Raw genomic sequence first — 16,413 nt, 5'->3', positions numbered from 1 at the left:
GCATCACTTCATTCCCTTTTCGTTCACTTTATAAATAGCACATTCAAACTCAGAAAATAAAATGCCCGATTGAACCTATCCCATAACCGCTTGCGCAAATTTGTTGGAAACTAGAGACGCGATGCTTTGTGGACCAAAATAACCAACAGGATGGTTATGAAGTAATGTATATGAAATGATTCATAGCGGAACTCCCAAGGCGCCGAAGGCGCCTTGTGCGGAGCCCCATAGGCAGGCAAATGGTATGAAAGAAGGAACACTATCGAAATGAGTTTTCATGGTCAACATGGATAGCGGCATGGTTCGCGGGCGCGTACGTACGACGTACGGAGTCGCGCAACATGGCCGCCATGGTTTGATGGTAGAAATCGTGAAGCAAGAAGGCCGTATAAAGGCGGCCGTATAAAGGTGGCCTGTAAAATTTAAAGAGGTTTGAAAAGAAAAACAAGAAGCAATGAAACAAAATGTGGCTGAAAATTACGTGTAGAAAGTAATCGACCGCCAAAAAAGTGGACATTGAGAGCTATAATCGATCGATGATTTTCGTGTCTATCTGTAAAGCCAGCATCGTACATGAAGGAGCATTCGAAAGCTAAATCGGGTTGATATAGTAAACAAACCATTTTATTGCTACGGGGTAAAAAAAAAAAGAAAAAGAAAAGAAAAAAAACTCGACCCTCTGAGACTTGAACTCACGACCTTCCGATCCGCAGACTGGCACCTTACCGATTGAGCTAATCGGCCGACAGACTCTATAATGCACGTTGAATATATCCTATATCAATGTAATAGATATTGTGGAGTCTACTAAACTGCTGCGAAACTATAACAGGATCGCGAAACTATTTTCTATTGCTAGAAAGCAGATAATTTACTGTACTCTAAAGTAATTTTTTGTGCCATGAGTAATGATTTTGCACCGCTTTTAAGATTATTACTTTTTGTCGTACTGCTGACATTCAGTTGTTTAACCGTAAGCTGTTTAAATTTTTCTTGAACCTATAAACCGCCATAAACATTAGTACTTTGGCCGCTTATTCACTAGAATGAAAACATTGTAAGCTCCAGTGAAAATTAAATAAATGGGGAGCTCCGCTTTTAGGCTTGCCTAAATCTATATATTATATGAACTGCGGATGTATATGAGAGTGATAAATGATCGTCGCAGTGAATTTCCAATTTAAGCAATTGGAATAAAGAAGCCTGAAAAAAAATGGTTATGCGTGGCTTGACCAAAAATTAACATTACAACAGATATTCCTAGGTTGTAAGGTTTCAATACACTTGTAAAGATCTGATCTTTACAACAAAAACAAAACGCTGTCTTTTCTTATTCTCGTACCTCGAGTGGGAACGAGGCTCATCCATCCGCCAGCTCAACCAGTTTGCTTGCCTTTCTAGATGAAATTGGAAAATAAGCCGGAAGAGAAGCCCCTTAACCCAGGGGGGGGGGGGGGTACTCCGGCTTGTAAGTGACGGGGATGATCGAAGGATTTTTTTGGGTTTGAAATTTTCGATTCTGGTATTTTTTTGGGTGAATTGATTTAAATAGGGGATTTCAGTGAGGTATTAAAAACGAACTTAAGTGCCTTGGCGCAGCCTTAACGTATTTATGGTATGATAAATAAACAAACACGAGCGTTTAATTGTTTATGATTTTTTCGTGTTATATTATTGCCCCTCCTGGCAATTTAAGGGTAATTTGACAAGGGATTTTTTCCGGGGTTAGTTTTGAGGGATTTTTTGAGGGTCCTAAAATTTGCCTCCATTCGATCATCCTCGTTATTTACAAGCCGGAGTACCCCCCGTGGCCCCTTAAACCTCAAACCAGGAATTCAAGACTTCCGTTTGCAAACAAAAAGCTCAGGCGCGGTATTCCTTTCAAACATAACACAGATCTAGATTTGAAGCGATAATTTCCATTCGAAAATAAGCCAGTATCCCCCCCCTCCCCTCCTCATCCCACCTCTTTGTAGAGACAGCGAGCGAGCGCAAGACTTGTGTAAAGCAAACATTGGTGGGGTGAATGTCGAGCGAATCAATAATAAGATAAAATCACCTCCGAGCGCCTCCCGTTTTGCGTTCGCGTACAGCTCTCTCACGGTTTTTCCCACGTTAAACGCCAATTTTCTACATGTCAAATATTTGCAAATTTGAAAGCAAATAGCTCGAAATCGTTACGATCAAAATTGCCGGCCAACAGATCACAATTGCAGTATCGTGCACATTTACTGATCTTCGCACACACCCTGAGATTTGAAATGACCAATGGGTGTTTTCTCTTTTGTTTGAGAAAGTCAGTTTTCACGCAAAGAATTTTTTGAAGCCACTGAGGCTAAAATATGTGCGAATATTCGTGAGATAATGAACAGTTTAATAAGGGAACATTGTTAGTTCCAGGGAGTAATATTATTTTACACGATAACCAATCAATAAATTAGCACTTATTGATCAACTTGTTTTTTGTTCTGCGTTCCAAGTGCTTCGTGTCAGTATGTCAGGCAGTCAAACCATTTGAACTGAAAATAGCGCGGCGCGCACAAAAATTCTTGTTCGCCCTGAATGCGAGTAAAGTCAGTAAGTCGCCCTGAAGGAGCTTCGAGTGTAAAACGCAAATCAAAGGTAATTATTTCAAGATTTAACTACTATAGCTAGTTTTGTTACATAACTGTCGATTTTGCTGGATCGGCCACCGGCGATTTGATCAAACTTTGACCTACAATTACTGATTCAGAAGCAAGTCTGAACGACCGTTAGTGGGTTTTTTTAAATCGCTCCGTTCAATACCAGGTCATCAACCGCCCTAATTTTGATATGTGGCCTCCACTCCCATATTACAATCGTTAGCGGTAACGCTTTAACTTTCTGATTAATTATGGATCAAAAGTGTACGAGATCTTGGAGCGATTTCAGAAGTTTTTAGATTTTAAAACGAAGCATTTAAAAACAAAAGAAGCCATTTGAATTTAATGAGATGCAAATATTCGACAAGTATTCTACAGTCAATCCAAGCTTTTTATCAATTTCGCTTTTCTGTTAAATACATGTAAACGCGGCCACAAATTTAAAAAGGCTTTGCGAAGTCATAGTTGATTTTAAGTATCTAATTGCCTTTTTCATGAAAACGGCGCGAAATGAAAGCTGTGAGCGAAAAAATAGGGGGAGGTCTGGGGTCGAATAGAATAACTAAGTAGACTGAATTTCGGAGGCGGCCAAACAACCTTCTACAGCCATAAAGACGACAATATCGTCAATATGTATTGGATAAGGTGTTTATCTAATAATCACTGAATTTGTGTCTTCCAGAAATTCCAAAAACTAATTCTAATGAGTGTAAAATGGAATGGTTAAGGGATGCAAGGGGCTCAATCGGGCGAAGATGAGCTAAATTGCACGAGTCGCATATAAATTAGAGCTAATTAGTTTAGGCCATTCCCCGAATTACCAACCACTATACGTTATTTTATCAAGATATATTAATTGATTAGTTTATTTACCTCTTGATAGCATAGTAACAAGAATTTGAAATCTCAAAAGCGAGTTCGCAATCCTGGATATTCGCCTATCACTGAAGTCAATGCCTTAAACTTTACTTGGATACCGCGTCACTCATAACTTCTTTCACCACAGGTAGCCCAAGCTCCTAAAGGAGCCGTCAACATGCATTTGTGAAATTGCGTAATAACCTTATTATAAGAGTTTGTGATATTATTGACACCAGAAACCGCGCAAGAATATTTAAAAACCTCTGGCACCCAGGGTAAGGTAATATACCGATCGTAAAAAACTTATGCAAAATAGGGCGGGGAGTTCTAATAAAATCGACTTACCTGCACTCTCCAGTGTATATCTTGTGTATCTATGTCATTTGGAGGCGTTTAAAGTCGATTCCAGTAGAAAAAAAAAAGCCAGGAAAAAACTAACAGTTAACATTTAGCTTAACAACTTTTTTGATCGTGATTAAGTTTTTAAAGGTTTCTTTTCTTCACACATGGCAAAGAGTAGGAAAATCTATTATTTATTAAAAGCAAGTTCACACTGCCATATTTGATCTGTCAATTAAAACGCCATGCCTTACCGCGTCACCCATAACGCATTTCACTGCATTGTAATGTAATGTTTAACATAAAATAAGTTTAAATAATAAAACAGCGAAATTGAATTAACGCACAGGTTTCTTTGCAGATAAAGAGCATACTAACCAAGAGTTTGCCGGTCAAAGTTATCGTCAGAGTCAGTCAGAGTTGATTGTGAGTATTAACTATTATTTGTGATTAGTATAATTTCTAGAGGTGAATTCAATTCTGATTGGTCGAGAGGCTCGGACTATGACGCAATATTCACTGCGCTAGGCGGTGAATATGGTATCCCATACTAAGCCATGCTACGTTTGCCATGCAGGCCAGTAAATATGGCGGCATTTGCTGAATGGAAATTTCTCTCATGTAAAAGAAATCGCTCCAAGTCCTTGATATTTAAAACATTGGGAATTTTGAAAATTGACTACCAAGGCTTTTGGACCGAAAGTTTTCAAGAGATGGTTTTCAAGGCATAAGAATTGACCGTAAACATAGTGGTTTGGGAGTTAGCACGCGGCCATGTACTCAGTCAGATCGACTGGAAAAACATTGTTAAGTACTCTTCTCACTGGAGCTAGTAATTCTGCTGGGAATCAACGCAGAGTTTATTAGTTCGTTAAATACAATTGTGTTAGCTATACCGAAATTGTTGTGGCTTCGGGCGGTATCCAAGTCCTCGGGCACAGTTTTTCCCAATACGGACCAAAATTAGTGATAAACAAAGGCCAAAGCGGGCCACTAAAACCTTTTCCCCAGAGATTTTTTGGATATCCTATTAGATAAGTGTCTAGTTAACCCATAAAAAATTGTTTTTACGATATTTTAAGTTATCGCACATAAAAAAAAATGGCAGAGTTTTACTGCATAATTTCGCTCGACACTCATTTGCAAATTTTGCCTTTAGAATTATATCCCCGTTTCAGGCTAAAAAACTAATCTCGATTTGTTTTATTTTTCGCTCAGTCATACAATAAAGATCTAAAAACATTATAAATATTATTGAAATATCAATAAACAGCTGCAGTATAACGCACGAGGCGATCAAACTTTCTATAAAATCAGTCAAACCGGAAGTGGAATTTGAGCCCATTTGGGGTAAAATCTTTTTTTTTTTTTTTTACATATTTCTACGAAAAGAAGCTGTATTAGGAAAAACTAACTGAAGTCCGTTTGGTTTCTCACTAGGACCTATCTATGGGCAAAATATGAGCGAAATCGATTTTTCCAATTTGTGCCGGCGAAAGGCGATATGAATGGCATAGTAACAAGAATTTGAAATCTCAGAAGCGAGTTCACGCTGCCATATTTGATCTGTCAATTAAAACGCCATGCCTTACCGCGTCACTCATAACGCATTTCACTGCATTGTAATGTAATGTTTAACATAAAATAAGTTTAAATAATAAAACAGCGAAATTGAATTAACGCACAGGTTTCTTTGCAGATAAAGAGCATACTAACCAAGAGTTTGCCGGTCAAAGTTATCGTCAGAGTCAGTCAGAGTTGATTGTGAGTATTAACTATTATTTGTGATTAGTATAATTTCTAGAGATAAATTCAATTCTGATTGATCGAGAAGCTCGGACTTTTGACGCAATATTCACCGCGCTAGGCGGTGAATATGGTATCCCATGCTAAGCCATGCTACGTTTGCCATGCAGGCTAGTAAACATGGCGGCATTTGCTGAATAACTCCTTTTACTGCTAATAAAACAGCAAAATGAAATTAACTCGCAGGCTTCTTTGCAGATATGAAGAGCATAACATAAACATAGGCACGCTATGCGTGCAGAATTTTTTTTTCCATTTATGGGGTGGCTTGGGGTTTTACGGGGTGATTGTCATGTTGGGATGGTTTGTGTCATGGGTTTAGCAATTTGTGTATGCCCGCCCACAGAGTCACGTTTTAGCTTGAAGTTTGCTTGCAAACAAAATATTTTTTACGTGTTCTTTGTACGTCAGAACCGTTTTATTCAATATGTGAATTTTCATCATTTAATTGAGAAACAAGAACTAGTTTTAGTATCAAAATGTCACGAAATGACACGTCCTTATTCTGTTTTTGTTTTTTTGTTTTGTTTTTTTTTTTTTAGGTAAGCGCTTTAAACAAGAAGTTCCGTTATAAAAGGGATGGCACCTCCCACATTTCACACTTCTCGGGCGCGAAATGCAAATTTGTACTCTTTGCATTCGTGGCACGTTACGGTGCCGATCATCCTTCAAGTTGAACATGCTTTGAAAACTCATAAAACCAAGATATATCATTGAAAAAAAATGAAAAATAACTTCTTAACGTTTAACAGAATATTACTAGCGAAAATGAAACACATTTTATCAGTAACTCGCGCGAAATTTCTAAGGAATTTTCATCATTTGTCCATTAAACACGCTCAATAGTGATTGAACGAAAAGTAATTTACGAAGTAATAAACGAATCAAATCGAAAACCATCTCTACGGAAAAGTTTCGTTCTTTAAAGCACAGTTCACCTGGAGTATTTGTTTCCTGTGAGAACTGTTTCAACAAAAGATTTTATTTTCTTGTAAAATATTCAACAGACAAGAACTGATTGAGTTATCAAATTGTCACGGAATGGCACGCTCTTATTCTTATTAAAAAAAAAAACTTTACCGGGCTTCCTAACCATATGTTCACTTTACACACAGATGGATGACCACGTGGCTGAGTTGATCAAAACGTTAAGAATCGCGAACAAGCGACTCAAACATAACGAGGTAAGTGAGTAACAGTAACAGCAACAGTATACTGTATCTTTATTGCGCCTTTCTCTCCACAGGTAACCAAAGCGTACTATGAGAGTTTGTACGGATGTACTATTTACTAGTTATGCAACGCTTTCGAGTGGTATACTTAACAATTATCCTGCGAAATCGCGCGGAATATCGCCTGATACTTAGCCGACGAGGCCGTAGGCCGAGTTGGCTAAAATCAGACGATATTCCGCAAGATTGAGCAGGATAATTGTTTTATTATTCAACAAATTGTCAACGAAACACATTTTGCAGAAAGAAAAACTGTAATTATGTAACGCTTTACAAGATTTCGGACGAATCTTCGCAACCTACGTATATCGCAGGATATCTGTTATGTACGGATGACAGATATCGTTAACATTTTGACCATATATGGGCAGCGCGCGCATGTGCTGAATAATAATATGGAATATCCCACGAGTCACTTGTATTTTCTCGGTATACACACGAGCCTTTAGGCGAGTGTGTATACGAAGAAAATACAAGTGACAAGTGGGATATTCCATAGTATACCACGAGAAAGTGTTGTGTGACTATACCATGCCATAGAAAATACGCTCACTAAATTTAATCGAGAATAAGATCGCAGCGCACGATGGGAAGGTTGGGTTGAATACCGTCGAATATACAACGGCTTTCCTTTGGCTGTATTTTCTATGGCATGGTATAAATACTAGTTATGCAACGCTTTCGAGTGGTATACTATGGAATATCCCACGAGTCACTTGTATTTTCTCGGTATACACACGAGCCTTTAGGCGAGTGTGTATGCCAAGAAAATACAAGTGACAAGTGGGATATTCCATAGTATACCACGAGAAAGTGTTGTGTAACTATTTTATACCATGCCATAGAAAATACGCTTACTAAATTTCGTCGAGAATAGTCGCAGCGCACTATGGGAAGATTGGGCTGAATACCGTCGAATATACAACGGCTTTCCTGTATTCTGATTGGCTGTATTTTCTATGGCATGGTATAAAAGCTGATAAGAGCTTGTATGGATTTGAAATAAAGTTAAAAGTTGTAAAAACTTAAAAAAAAAAACTACCTGGTGTCACGTTTTTGAAGTTATAATGCTTTAGAAAACACGGTTAAGACGAAAATCGCGCGTATGGCTTTCTAAAGCACTAGAAATACAATAAAGTGAAACAAAGCAAGGTTTTAAGTTTTATTATAACTTTTCACTGGTAAAAAGAAATATTTTTCTCAACCTTGTTTTAAATCCATACAAGCTTTTTTAATACATCTATACAAACTCTCTAGTAGTCCTTGGTTTCCTGTGCTTGCGCTTGACGTAGCCTGGCCGTTGGATTTTTCCGCTTGCCTAACCGAAGAAAACATATATAACCAATTCGATGTGCTGGTTTGTTAACTGTTGTGAGGAATTCTTAGAAAATTGATAGTTTTTTTACCTCTTTATGTGTGAGTTTTTCTGTAGAGCCGATTGACGCACAATTTTGGACCTTGAGATTCAACTAACTTTGGAAATAATTTTTCTTAACCATTGTTAAATTTTAGAACGTATTTGTTAAAAGTTGCTGAGATGATAGCTCATGACTGGTAGGCATGAATAGATTGTGCTAGTAAATTTAGGAAAAGTTGCTTCACAATATACCCAAAAGTTGCTCTAAAGTTGCTCAAATATCAAAAAGTTGCCACCAAAATTCAGAAAAGTTGCTTGCTCCCTAGAGTCGTTTTGACGTGAATTTTGCGTTTTCTAGAAATTGAAGCGCTTGCAGGTTTACTAAGACTTGCCCCAGAGTCTATGGCAACCTCAATAGAGTCAATGTCTGAATTATTTCCATTTTCCTCGTCTGAAGTTTCATCTGATTGCGATGTCATAAGTGACTCGCACTTCAGCAAATACCAAGATGGCCGGCGGCAGGTTCTATGTTGCAGCGAATAAAACCAGTTTTAATAAAATCCTTCGAAATGAAACGACCTTTTATGGTTTGGATCGGTTTTAAATCAATTTGTTGCTCAAAAGTTGCCAAGGAAAGTAAAAGTTGCCCTAGGTTGCTGGTACTACAAAAAGTTGCTCAAAAAGCCAAAAGTTGCACAAAAGTTGCCGAGCACAATCTATTTATGCCTAATGACTGGAGCAGTCTGTGGGTGAATGAGCATGAGTGAGTGAGTGAGTGAGTAACTAATTCAAGCTATGCTTTATATAGTTTTTTTTTTTGTTCGTGAGGGGGCGGTATTCTCCCATCCGGTCCCCTCACAGAGGGTGGTATCCGTTGCGAGATGGATCGTCGCCGTTGCGGTAAGCTGCACCGGTTTTAAACTTCAATTTTGAATTTAAACTGTCATTTAATAGGCGACTTCTTGCGCCAAAACAAAACACTTGTGGCCTTTATTCAAGAAAATGAGGTTCTTAATTAAAGATAGTCCAAATAAAAAAAGTTTACAACAATTGGAAACAAGAGTATAACAGCCCCGTGCTGTAACGCTCTTGTTGTTAATTTTGTCCGAAAATCCCGTCTCCCCGATTACCTGCCCGTCGCCCCCCTGCCCTTGGGTCCCCGAGGATGGATTGGACCAGAAATAGGATCCAAGCTTGCATTTTTTTAAGAAAACACAAAACTGTGGAGTTTCAAATGGCTGAAATTAAAAAAAAAAACATTCTCACAGGAATAAAGGATCATGGCGGGTTGATTCCGAAGTATCAGAAGTATCAAAAAACATCGAATTTCAATATCATTATGTTCGACCGGTATAAAGTTTAGTTTTACAGTTACAAACACTCCCTCATCAAAATGCAATGGTCATTATGATCATTACGCTAAAAACTTATGAAAGAAATGTCTTTTACTTCTTGTAAAAACACGAAACACTTTTATCATGCACTTCATGCTCCACTTTAACAAAAATAAACATTTCTTGTTCAGCTGTTTCCATTCTCTAAAGTCTGCGACAGCGATTCTTTTCCTAGAACAGACAATATATTAATTTTGTTCGAGCCATGAACAAAATAAACAGAACAACAAGTTTTAGTCGTTCTTCAAAATCCGAGAGGATTTCAATTCAAGGCAAAATTCATTCATTTCAACGCTTTGCTTTCGTGAACATTGAGACATTCTTCTCAGGTATACCTCGCGCAAGCTTCATCGTGACAGAGTTAAACTGCTTATCGAAAACCGGAAATACTTCTGCGTTCGTCACCATGATAACTGTTGTGATTGACACATTTCGCATTCTGGTAGTTCTTGGTGGAAGAAGAAATTTTCAACTTCTGTTTTTTAAAGGCCCTGTCATAAACGTGGCGCGCACGCGTGATGCGAAATCCGCTGGTTACTGTCAAGATTAGGGTTGCGGGCCTCTCTTGGGCCGCAATAATGCATAGAGATACCACAATCGTTTAGCATTGCGTTACTGACATAATTTTTACTGAATTATGTTTTTCAGGTGGGGCAATTTGCCTGCGTGATATACAAAAAGGGCAATGATCCTGTGTTTGCCTTCAGACCCAAAATATTTAACGAAAAATTCCCTGATTTGCAAATAAATGAAAAGGGTCTGAGGGCAAAAATGCTCTCAGAACAAGTTGGTAAGTCACATATTATACCTGGTGCTCCTAAAACAATAAGTGTACTTAATTAATTAATTCTTTTCAAACGGGGCTTTTTTTGGATAACTTTCAAAAAATTTCCAGAATATTAACCAATTATAGTCAACTCTCGTTATATAGCGGACACGCTCGGAGCGTCATTAAGTGTTCGCTTTAGTGGGAGTCATTTCCAGTCAAACCTCTTTTGCTGGGGATCTGGATTTTGTCCGCAATTCTTGGTTTTCATGTTACGTCATAAGATTCTGAAATCAAAATTGACTAGGCCTGCTAAATTTTCGTTGTCATTAGGCGAAAGATAAACTAAAAATATATATTTTGCAAATTTCCAGATCGATAGTGTCATTCGTTTTTAAAACAGAGCATTTTGAATATTTAAGTTCTCCGTCGTATGTGACATCAAGCTGAGTGCCGTGACAAAGCTGTTTTGTTTGAAAAAAGGCCTTTCCTTTCCATTTTGTGCAGAATGAACATTTCAGATATAATAAGTGGTGTTTATGTGAAAGTGTACTAGCGCTTAAGCCAAGGATGGCCGCTGTTGTAAACAGAATTGAGTTCCAGATGGTTTCTCTGACATCACGGCGGCCATTACTGTGTCCCTCAGCAGGACACAGTGATGGCGGCTCCATACTAAGCTTTATAAATTTGCGTGGAAAGGTTCTGAAAATAACTCGCGAACGGTACACCGCACAGACCCGAAACTTGGAGAAATTGTTTCTCTATTTATCATCTATAATATTTGAAATTCAAAGCTTCTGTAGTTGAATGGTTTCGAATTTATTTTTTGATTGCGTGACAGTGAAAACCAGCAATAGCGAAGTGTCCGCACGGTGAGAGTTGACTGTACAATAAAAACGTAGAGGATATAAAGTATGTTCGCATCACGTGACAATTACACCATGATGTCAAATTTGCCGCTCTCTTGGGTTTCCTTTTTGTTCTAAAACGCCCAAAAATTACTGAAAATTACTCAAAATATCAACAAAACCGTGCAGAAAAATTGAAAAAAGGAAAAGTGATTTCATTTAACTGATTTTCATTAATAGGAATGTTTTTAAAAATGCCGTTGCCATGGTAACGTTAATTTCCTGACACTACCACTTATTCTACCAAATTATTCTCAGATAAATTTTAGATAAACTCGCAAAGTTTGCAGCGTTTGGTTGAATTTTGAAAAAGTTATATGCGTTCAAAGTCAGCGCGGGCACTTTCCGCTCCCACCTCCCCCCAAGTCTGGATATGGTTGTAAAGTAGGAAGAAAAGAAAAAGGAGAGGGAGGATGGCTGGGAAAAATTATCAACACTCAAAGGAAGAGAAATTACTGATACCAGAGATAAGTGAAGCGACACAAGAAACTCGCCCCAGTTCCTTCGGCCTGCTAAATAACGTTGCGGTGCATAATCATGACAAAAGCCATTTGGGAGGGTGGAGGTGGGTATGGGGATGTACAGCTTCAGAACGATTTTTTCCCGCCAATTTCTTGGTTCAAGTTTGTAAATAAATTTTGCTTTTTTGATCCCTGTTACATAATGTAAGTTTTTCAAAATTTGATAATTGTTTATAATTGATCCGGAACTGTCCGCTTTTGTTGAGAAACAGTTAAATCAGAACGGGGCCACAGGCGCCTAAGGCCCTGTTTTGATTTGACTGTTTCTCTACAAAAGTAAAATTTGTGCACTCGATATTCGTCTGCGTTCTACATGTAATAATACGTCAAACCTTGTTCTAATTTAATGTAAAATGGCAAGTACGTATACTCTTGTAAACTCTTTCCTTCTGCTCAGTCTCTTATTTGGCTTTTCGGTTTAAATCCACCTCCCTGCAGCCACTAGTTGGATTTGTCTTCAGCCGTCCTTAATTCAACTTCTACAAGCTTTGTAAATAGCCGATTGGTCAGCCTCCTGCAAGTTGGGATTTTTGACAAGTTTATGTTTGATTTGTAATCTTAGTCTGCTGCATTTAAGTTATGAAAGGCTTTGGTAAAGTAGTGTCTTTTAAAGGATTGTCAGTTCTATAGTTTCTTTAGGGAGGCAGTGGATTTTGCTTTTGGGGCCTTAGAGGCATTGTTCTTTTTGTCTGTTGGATTGTTCTAGTAAACTAGCTAGAGATTTGTAGAAAATGCCTCAAAGCCGAGAAACAAATGTTGTTTAGAGTTACCGGTAACATTGCTGCCACAGGATATTCGACTCCAAATCGAGATAGGTAAATAGAAGAAGCATTTTACATAATGCAGATTCACTCTATGGTGCACGTTTGCAGGGAATTATGGTATTCGTATTTATCTTTGCTAAGTCTCTCGCATGGTTTGATAAATACAACTACCATGATTCTCTGCAGGAGATGGGACCTACGGTTTATCGTCTAGTTTGTGTCGTTTTTTGATAGTTGAAATAGCTAACTGCGATCATTTGATTGTATTTCATGATTTTCAATATTCTAAACGCTTTACTTTCTTTGGTTCATTTATAGACCCTGGAACAGATGAAGAAGGTAATAATAAAACTTTTTTTTACAATTGCTTTTAAATGATAAACCTCACAATTAGAGAGCAGTGATTACTTGTTATTCAATCACTAAAACTAATGTAAAAAAATAACACGCCCAACTACACCCTTAACTTGTGTGTGTCGTTTTTTAAAGTTGAAAAGGCTAACTGCAAACATTTGTTTGTATTTCGTGTTTTACAATATTCTAACCTCCTTTCTCTCTTCGGTTCATTTGCAGATCTTGAAGCATTAGAGGAAGGTAACAAAACACTTTAACATTTTCATTTGATGATGATTGCATGGTTAGTTTATTAGTAGCATTAAAGAGAGAATGCTTTTCTTGAATATAATAGTGATAATAAAACCCCAGAATATTATGGCCTAATTCTCATCGACCAAGCTAACTGTGAATAGTTGGTTGTTTTTTTCTATTCTGACCGCATTGCATTTTTTGGTTCATTTTTAGACCCTGGAACGGTTGCACAATTTGACATTAAAACATTTTTACAATTTTAAGAAAAACGACAATTTTTTTGAGTTTCAAAAACATGTTTCGACAGAGCATCTGTCATCTTCAGTTGAATGGTTTACAAAGCACAGTGAGTTGAATAATAAGTAGAAAAGATGCTAATTAAGACAAGTAGTAACAACAGAACGTGAAAATGTGTGAATTAAAAGGATAATTTTAGATTTAGGGCCTGTTTATATGGAGGAGAGTTGTCCCTGGTAGGAGGGTAACCCTTTCCCCCGAGCTATCTTTTACCGAGCGTTTATATGAGAAAGTTGTCCCTGTTGACCGAGCCAAACTTGGCCCTCTCGGTTCAAAAGACTGGCGAGAGCTTTTTGAAATATCTATTAATTAAAGGCTGCCTTTTTTAAAATCAGGAACGCTGAAACATCGACGAAGACCATTTTAGACAAATTTTCCGCCGACTTGATGCTGTTTTGGCCGATTCTAGCATTTGCGCATGCTCCGTGTGTGTCAACTTGTCCCTGGTAGGCGAGGCAAAAATAACCAAACTGTTTATATGGAAAAAAGTTGGCTCGCTCCCCAGGGTCACCCTACCATCAAAGCGAGTGACCCTCCACCCAGGGTCACCCTGCCCCCCGAGCCAACTTTGCAATTTCTCATATAAACAGTTGGCAGATATTTATAAAGAAACGTATGAAAAGCTCTCTCGCCCGGGGTGGCTCGGTATGGAGGGTAACCCTCCTACCAGGGACAACTCTCTTTCATATAGACAGGCCCTTACATGGTGTAATTGCAGATTGAGGCAAGGTAGTTCCTTTTGAATATGGATAGCCTCCTTTATCTTAAGTTGAAAGCTGGTAGAGGCGTGATCTTAAATATGAAAGCAATCTATTGAACACAAGGAGCAACAACGTTCAGAATTCTAAAGGTGGTTGAAAATGCGGGAGGCCTTATCACTGGCTAAGTGCTCACGCACGCGTGTGGCAAAATGTCGGGTGGTTTCGCCTCCCACATTTTCAAACACCTTCAGAATTCTGCACGTTGTCGCTCCTTGTGTTCAAGAGATTGCTTTCATATTTTAGATCACGCCTCTACCAGCTTTCAACTTAAGATAAAGGAGGCTATCCATATTTAAAAGGAACTACCTTGCCTAAGGGCCTGTTTATATGGAGAAGAGTTGTCCCTGGTAGGAGGGTTACCCTCCATACAGAGCCACCCCAGGCGAGAGAGCTTTTCGTACGCTTCTTTATAAATAGCTGTGAACCGTTTACATAAGAAATTGCAAAGTTGGCTCGGGGGGCAGGGTGACCCTGGGTGGAGGGTCACTCGCTTTGAAGGGAGGGTGACCCTGGGGAGCGAGCCAACTTTTTTCCATATAAACAGTTTGGTAATTTTTGCCTCGCCTACCAGGGACAAGTTGACACATACGGACATGCGCAAACGCTACAATCAGCCGAAACAAAGTTGCGGATAAATTGAAATCGAAGTCGGCGGTAGTTTTGTCCAAAATGTGGTCTTGGTCGAAGTTTCAGTGTTCCCGATTTTAGAAAAAGCAGCCATAATAGATGTTTCAAAACAACTCTCGCCAGTCTTTTGAACCGAGAGGGCCAAGTTTTGGCTCGGTCAACAGGGACAACTTTCTCATATAAACGTTCGGCCAAGGTTGGCTCGGGGGAGAGGGTAACCCTCCTACCAGGGATAACTCTCCTCCATATAAACAGGCCCTCAAAGCAGCAATTACACCATGTAAATCTAAAATATCCTTCTAATTCACACGTTTTCACGTTCTGTTGTTACTACTTGTCTTCATTAGCATTTTTTCTACTTATTATTCAACTCACTGTGCTTTGTAAACCATTCAACTGCTCTGTCGAAACATGTCTTTGAAACTTAAAAAAATTGTTGTTTTTTCTTAAAATCTTTACATGTCTGCTGTTCTTAAGACATTTTTACAATTGCTTTTATATGATAAACAGGCTCACAAGGAAATTAAGGGAGCAGTCATTTCTTACTTAGGGGGAGGGCTGGTTAATTTTTGAAGAAGTGGGCCCAAACATTGTAAGCCCCCGTCCAAATAAGAGCCCAAATATCTGCTTCACTCCCTAATTCAATATTTTTATCGCTTTTCTTTCTTCGGTCCATTTCTACATTCAGGAGCCGTTGCTGAAGGTAAGAATGAAACATTTTAATAATTTCTTACATATGGTAAACCTTAATAGTTAGTCTGTTATTAACTCTATGGCGGATCGATGTTGTTTTTCTAAATATCGGTCAGAGTTTTGAAAAAAAAAATTATCTAGGAAGCCAAGCTTCGATTTTTGCCAGAATACACCATAATGATCAAATATGATCAAAGTGCTTTACAGGTTCGGGTAGGCCCATGGTTACAATTTATACTCTGAAAGTTAAAAAAGTCGCTTATCTTCACCTTTGACTAGTGTGCGTCGTTTTTGAAAGTTAAAATATCTAACTGCGATCATTCATTAGTTCCAATCAAAGTGTATTAAAAGTGTATTAAATAATAATAATAAGCTAAGGGCTTTCTTCTCGGTGCAAAATAACGAAAACTCGGGGGAGGGGTTCCATCCACCCCCCTTGTACGTTGGTGGGGGTATGAGTTTGCTTGTAGGGGTAATAAGGAACTATAGGGAAGAGGACTATTTCGCGTTTTACAATATTCTAACTGCTTGTCTCTGTTCGGTTCATTTGCAGCTGTTGCAGCACTTGAGGAAGGTAACAATGAAACATTTTTACATTTTCATTTGATGAGCAATCGCATAATTAGTTCATTAGTAATATTAAAGAAAGGATACTTTTCTTGGAAATATAAATAAAACGCCCTACTCTCATAAAGCTCTTTACAACGAATCTTGCGGCTCATTATTATCGACATCTGTTTGTATTTGATTGGTTCAATATTCTATCCTCTTTACCCCCTTTGGTTTATTGGTTCTAGACCAAGGAACTTTCTTTGAATGAGCACATAAAATAATAAACGTAAGAAGGTGTTGTAAAAACCATTGTTTGTATTTCG

This window comes from Oculina patagonica, chromosome 2 (genome assembly GCF_052425735.1).
Source record: "Oculina patagonica isolate OP01 chromosome 2, crgOcupat, whole genome shotgun sequence".
Lineage (NCBI taxonomy): Eukaryota > Metazoa > Cnidaria > Anthozoa > Scleractinia > Oculinidae > Oculina > Oculina patagonica.
Note: the sequence above shows the minus strand (reverse complement) of the source record.